A 7,137-nucleotide genomic window follows, 5' to 3' on the forward strand; every position below is an offset into this window, starting at 1 on the left:
CAGCAATGCCTCCACCACATCATCCAGGTTCAAAGGAAGGACTGTCAAACAAGCGCTGGCATCCTTCTTGAAGTCAGCTCCAGAGCATTCAGGCAAAACTCCTCCAAAATCAATGGACTGGCCACTGTGTCCAGGTGGCTGAAAACCATCTCACTTGCCAGTACCTGTTCTCTCTAATCTCAAATGGCCAATGCTCTTGGGGAGGACAAAGAAAACACTTCAAAGACACTCAAACTCTCACTGAAGTGCTGTGGCACTGAACTTAATGACCAGGAGGAGTTTGCTACCAACTGCTCAGAACAGCAAAAACTTCTCCATCAAACCTCCGAGACCTGGCACCTTAATAATGTGGTAGAGCAGCGGCACAGAAGGAAACAAAAGGAAGCAAATCCTGCACTCTTGATCCCACTATCTCAAGGGACGTCCTGCCCCATGTACCCAAAGATCTGAGGGTCAGGAATCGGCCTGCTGTCACACAAAAATCCATGCCAGAAACTCACAACCTTGAGTAGATGTCATTCTCAAATCAAGGGACAACCAACAACTGCTAAACTTGACGTTTGCAATACACTACTGGCTAGCCTTTCACAGTCGATCCTTTGCCTACTTGGGAGCGTCCAAAGCTCTGCTGCCGATATTCTACCTCACCCCAAGTCCCTTTCACCTATCACCTTGTGCTTGCTGACCTACATTGGCTGATAACTAAGCAACACTTCAATTTTAAAATTCTCATCCTTGTTTTAAAATCCCTCCATGGACTCACCCTTCCACTAAACTCTAATCTCCTTCAGCTCCACAACTCTCAGTGATATATGCAATCCTTTAACGCTAGCTACTTAAGCATCCCTGATTTTAATTGATACTCTATTTGTGTCCGTGCCTTCAGCTGTCCAGGCCTTAAGCTCTGGAATTCACTCCCTAAAAATTTCCATCTTCCTATCCTCCTTTAGGACTCTATTTTAACCTACCTCTTTGACGAAGCTTTTGATCAGCTGCCCTAATATTTCCATATGTGGTTCATAAAGGTAATGTGAAGACCCTTCGAATGTTTTCTTATGTTAACAACACTATATAAATACAAGTTATGGTCCTTTCATCAACACTAAGTAAAAATCCTGAAGCTCCCTATCTAACATCATTGCAGTTCAAGGTGAATGGCCACTACCTTCTCAGACAACTAGGGTCACATAATAAATGTGCCCTTGCCAGATTTTCCACATTATGAAAACAAGTTAAAAAAAAGTTTGCACTTAAGTAGTACATTTGGATGCAGTAAAACATCCCAAGAGCTTCACAGGAGTGTTATCAAACAAAATCCGATTCACAAAAGGAGATATTAGGACAGATGACAAAAAATTTGGTCAATGACGTAGGTTTTAATGAGTGTCTTAAAGGAGGAAAGAGAGGCAGAGACATATAGGGAGAAAAACTATAATCTAATGCAGAAAATGTGAGGTAACAAGTTTTGGCACAAATAAAGGGGCATAATGGCAAAGTTTTAAAAGGAGTAGAAAAGCAGACACTTAGGACTCAGATACATCAAAACCTGAAAAGCAAGTCAAGAATACATTCTTTCCGACATTATAACAGTGACTATATTTCAAAAAATACTCCACTGGCTGCAAAGTGCTTTGGGGCATCCTGAGACTGTGAAAGCTGCTAAAAATAGATGTGGGTAATATTGCAATTGAAAATCAGGAAATGACAGACTTGTTGAATCATTACTTTGCGTCAGTCTTCACTGCAGAGAAAAAGGATAGTATACCTGACGTCGCAGGGAAACTAATAATGAATCAAAGACTGAAACTGATTACAACTGTTTGTCTAACATACATTGTGGGAAAGTTATTAAAATCCATAATTAAGGACTAAGCGCTTATAGAGATGTAAGCTGATTAGAGACAGCCAACGTGAATTTGTAATGGGCAGGGCATGTCTAATGAATCTAACTGAATTTTTTGAGGAAGTAACTAAAGTAGTAGACATGGCCATGTCTTTAAATGTCGTTCGCGTGGACTTCCAAACAACATTTGATCAGGTTCCACATAAGATACTGTTAGCGAAAATTAAAAGGTCATGGAATTGAAGGCAAATTATTGATCTGGTTAAGAGAATGATTAAATGGTAAAAGTCAGAGTAGGGATAATAGATATGTACTCAAATTGGAAGAAAGTGACTAATGGTAACCCATAACCATCTATGCTGGGATCTTAACTATTCACTACATTTATTAATGATTTAGATAACTTTAGAATCATATATCCAATGACTGGTGACACAGTAAACTGTGTAGAAAGGAACCTAAATTTACAAATAGGCATTGATAGACTGAAGTGAGAAAAACCGAGGCAGATGGATTTCAACACAGGTAATTGTAAGGGTCCAGCATTTTGGACCAAAAAATGGTGGATACAACAATTTTTTTAAATGCTGAAAAGCCAGGAATAACGACAACGTGAACAGAGTTAGGGGTCCACGTAAACAGATCACTAAAATGTAAAAGTCAGGCACAATAAAAAAAAGCTAATGGAAAGTTAGCCTTCATAATTAGATGGCAAGAATGCAAAGGAGGGGGGGGTTTGTTACAGTTATACAAGTTCTGGTTAGATCACATTTGGAGTATTGTGCATAGTTTTGGTCACCGCACTTTAGAATGCATATAGTTGCTTTGGAAGAAGTGCAATGTAAATTCACCAGGAAGCAGGGCTCCAAGGGTCAGATTATGAAGAACGATTACATAAACAAAATTTGCATTTCCTGGAAGATATAAGGTTAAGGGGGACTTGATTTGGGGGCTTTTAAGATTTTGAAATAAATTGATAGGGCAGATAGAGAGAAGAAAACTTTCCCGCTGGTGGGGGACTCCAGAACATAACCTTAAAATCAAATGCCCACAAAAGGCAGAAGCTGCTCAATTAATAATTTTAAAATTGAGATTGGTAGATTTTGCTAGCCAAGGGTATTAAGAAAATGGAGCTAAGGCAGGTGAATGGAGTTAGGATGCAGATCAGCTATGATCTCACCAAATGGCAGAAACAGACTCATGGGGTGAAATGGTCTACTCCTATTCCCATGTTTCTAAATCTTTCTTCTTTATTGCTACTAAAGGATGTGGGATTCAGGATTTAAAACTAGGGCATCAAATACAAAAGCAAAGAGCTAAGGCTACATCTTAAAACATATTCAGGCTGCAATTAGAATCATGTGTCCTGTTCTGGGCGTCCCATTTGAAAATGCATGCAATGATGGCCTAGAGAGACTATGTATTCACTAAGGTGGTATTGGAGATGAGAGGTTTTAGCTACAAGTCCAGGTAAGAGAAACTTTTTTTTAAAAGAGTAGAGAAGGCTGGGGAGATCTGAAAGAGCACATCAAACTTATGAAGGGCTTTTGAAAAAGGTAAATAGGGGAAATACTATTTTCACTGGTCAGCAAGTCAGTAACTAGAGAGCATGAGCTAAAGGCCATGATGAAAAGATTTTAGGATTTAAAAAAAAAATAATGCATTGGATTTTTAGGGTCTAGAATGCCTCATCAGAAACTATGGTGGAAAAGAAGTCCGTAACGGATTTTAAAAGATGTGGATAAACATTTGAAATATTAGAGCTTAAAATGATGAATGGAGGAAGAGCTATGCAATGGAACTGAATGATTCGCTTTCATAGAAACAATGCAGGTACAATAAGTCCTATGGTCTCCTTCCATGCTGTAAAACCCAATGGTTCAAAGTGCTTTAAGGCTTTTCAAACGGTGAGAAAATGTTTTATCTTTATATGCAAGAATTTTTGTTCCTTTTAATGTTTAATGTAGGCCACTACTTAGTACATTCAAAACGAAAAAACTCTGTTTGCAATAATGCGTTTCTGCATCTTACATTAGAAGTATCCTTGAAAATCCCTCACCTTCCCCAACATAGTCCAAAACTTGCTTCTGTCCACTTTTACCTTTCCCTGTTGACAATCCAGTTCAATTGCCTACTAAGAGACTGTGGCTCTTAAACTAGCTTTGAAGCATTTTTTTTGTTAGAAAGAAATTACCTATCTATTCGGTATCAGCAAGCTTCCTAAAATTCCTGTTGTGCCAATGTCCAAATCAATTACAATAATTGTAAACAACAGGTCCTGCAACCTGTAACCCGCCTCCCAGCAATGTGGAAAACATCCAATTACCTGTACTCTTAGTTTTCTGTCCATCACCCCCAATTTGCCATCCATCTCTTAATCCATGCAGCTACAGCCTCTCAAATAACACATGCCTTATTTTTCATTGTAAATTTCTTACCTGACATCTATTCAATCTTCTGAAAACCCATGTATACCACCAAGTTAACTTGGTTCATATACTGATTACTTTGAAGAAATTATCTTAGTTAGGCATGATTTACGCTTTAAAAACTCTATACTGACTGCTCCCAATTCACCCGTGTTCTTTGAAGCTTTCAGTGATTTTATCACATATTATGCATTCTACTTGTTTACACACAAATACAATGACATTAACTGGCTTAGTTCCTGGTTTATCCTTTCCCCTTTCCATAACCGTGTGTAACATTTGCCACCTTCCACTTGTCAAAGCTCCTGCTACAAAATATTTCTGAAAATTTCAATATTTTAGGATGCATTCCATCTATGTCTGGTGACTTACCTACTTTTAGCTCCATTACTTTTATTCAATACAGTTCGCTTTCAAATACTTATTTACTAGTAGTGGCTCTTCCACATCTTCTTCAGGTATACCTACGATCTTGCTTTCATGTATTTTTACAAAATTTATGCAAAATAGTGATTTACAATCTCTGCCACTCGAGTACAAATTAGCACTCTTCATCCTCAAGTTATTAAGACCGGTCATCTTAAAAAATGTAAACTAGGCAGCAAACATACAGTTTCTAAAACAGAAGCCTGTTTTTCTCTACTTTTTGGAATACAGTACTTGGAATTTACTTGATGTCACAGCAACATAGAGAAAATATTTTACAATCAGTCTTAGGGCCTCTTAAATTAGCCAGTAAAATAGAGTCCTGAGATTATGACTTCAGTTTTGGATTTGACAAAGCTGGGATATTTATAACACAGTTTAAATGAACTGCAATATGAGTGTCTGAAGTCTGTGACAATGGCCTAACAGTGATATCATGACATAAGATTAGCCTTTCACATAATCTGCGTTGCAACACTAGAAATAGTCAACCAAAATAATGCTATTCTACAAAAAAAATCTGTCAAATCTACAAGGCTAAAACAAATTAGAGACAATATTTCACATTCAACCTGTCAAATATGATTAACTTGAAAACACAGATAAAATCCTAAAATAGCAATTAATGAAATAAATTTAATTAATAAAAGCTTCAAAAAAACCAAAGAGTTCAACTAGTAGAACGGAATTCTGATCCAACAAGTATACAATTTAGAACTACTAATATTTAAACCACGGAAATACATGAATAGATTTATAGAAAATTGTATGGGAAGCGTCAAAACTGAAAAACAGCATTAAAGACATTTTGCAAAGTATTGTCAGGATTCTCAAGAACCCAAAGCTGCTAATTGCAGGGAAATATTAGGGTTAACTTTTATGATAAGCAAGAACATGGATTGTCAGTCCATTTAAAAGTTCCCTTTTTTTAAAAAAAAGGCAGCGATGTATCTAAGTATGTTACGTTTTAATCCAAAATCAGCTGAAATCTAAAACAGTCAGCTCCTTTTTAAAATCACAAAAGTGAAAATGTCATTGCACATATCGTACACTTTACCGTTACTTCCTTTTCAATTTTTTTTTTAATTCCATTTGTTTAAAAAAAAACACTAAACAGTTGTCAAACACAAGTCTGGATAGGTAATGTACACAAGAGGCCTACAATGACCTTTCTCCAAGCCCCTTGTTTAGCCTGCTCCTCAGTTAAGGGCACTGATGTCATTTTCAGCAATACCCAAAGACCAGCGTATTTAAAATCAAACTCAAACTCATTAAAATAACAGTATATTTGGAAAAATTATCTTGAAAGAAAAGATCTTCACTGTTTAAGGCAGGAGTTCTCTTCTGTGCAAATACAGATTCTGGTAGCACCCGATTTATGTATGATGTGCCAATCCTGGCTTTATATACGAAAATAGTAAGAGTAACGCATACACACTTTCGGAACAAAAATGTAGTTCGGGCCTAAGCCTTTTTACAAGCCCCGGCCTCTCGTGGAAGGGAGGCGATGAAAGGAGGAAGGGGTGGGGGGGAAGAGGGTTGGGGTAGTGAGGAGATTGAGTTGGGGCAGAAGCGGATAGAGATGTGGGGCGCACACACTCAGCGACATGGTGACCCTCCCAGATATTTAAAACCGGCTACTTACTCCTTTTTTTTTCTGCCTTGGCCCGCTGTAAGTTCCCGATTTCTGATTTACACGCGAGGTCAATTTTTTTTTAAATATTTTTCTCAAAATACTATTTTATACTATATTGCTACTCGTCAGTGCCTGCAGCTGACAGCGGCGGACATTTTCAGACATTTTAATGACGTCTCAGGCGGACATCAAGAATTATCCCTTTCAAAAAAACAAGAAATAAGTGCGGGCCGAAAAAAAGAAACAGACGCCACGACCGCTCACTCCATGAAGATGGGCGCTTACGAGCGGGCGGGCGCACGCAGCTAACAATTTAACCAAAGTTGTGTTGGGTGATGGGGGGAGGTTGTGTGTATGTCTTTTCCCTCTTCCTCCCGCTTCAAATCCTAGAAATTCGCTGTAGAATTTTTAATCGGCCCAATTTTATCGTCAAACATATAATTTATTTTTTTTGAATCCCGCCTCCTTTTTCATCACTCGTTTATCATTGGTCCGAATGCATCAAGCTCCATCGTCCATTGGACCGGATGGCAAGTCAATCGATTGTTTCGTCACGCAGGTTGATCTCCGCCCCCCTATTGCCTTGGAAGCAGCTTGTGCCCAGATGTTGCGGGGATGAAATCACCAGCAGCCAATAGGAGTCGATGATGTCAGGTTGCCCACAACCATCCCTCCTGTACTGTACCCTTTTATCTGATCAAAATCATGGATCTAAAGAATACGTCAATTATGTTGAAATCAAGGCACACTTAAGACATTTGTTTACGTATTTTAGTAATTCCTTTTCTTCCTGTCTCACATTT

The 7,137-nt window shown here is 38.2% G+C and overlaps 1 protein-coding gene across 4 annotated transcripts in view; it reads right to left on the bottom strand.

The window, feature by feature from the left end:
• Window positions 1–6,632, bottom strand: part of ppm1ba (protein phosphatase, Mg2+/Mn2+ dependent, 1Ba) — a 137,031-nt gene extending 130,399 nt beyond the window's left edge. For 2 of the 4 annotated variants that reach the window (XM_041211742.1, XM_041211759.1), the window contains exon 1: window positions 6,344–6,631. The gene's annotated coding sequence lies outside the window, so the exon portion shown is untranslated. Of the gene's footprint in view, window positions 1–6,343 lie in introns of all 4 variants that reach the window. The other 2 variants (XM_041211753.1, XM_041211733.1) reach the window with 2 other exon arrangements.
• Between the last annotated feature and the right edge of the window lie 505 nt (window positions 6,633–7,137).

This window comes from Carcharodon carcharias, chromosome 2 (assembly GCF_017639515.1).
Source record: "Carcharodon carcharias isolate sCarCar2 chromosome 2, sCarCar2.pri, whole genome shotgun sequence".
NCBI classification, from domain to species: Eukaryota; Metazoa; Chordata; class Chondrichthyes; order Lamniformes; family Lamnidae; genus Carcharodon; species Carcharodon carcharias.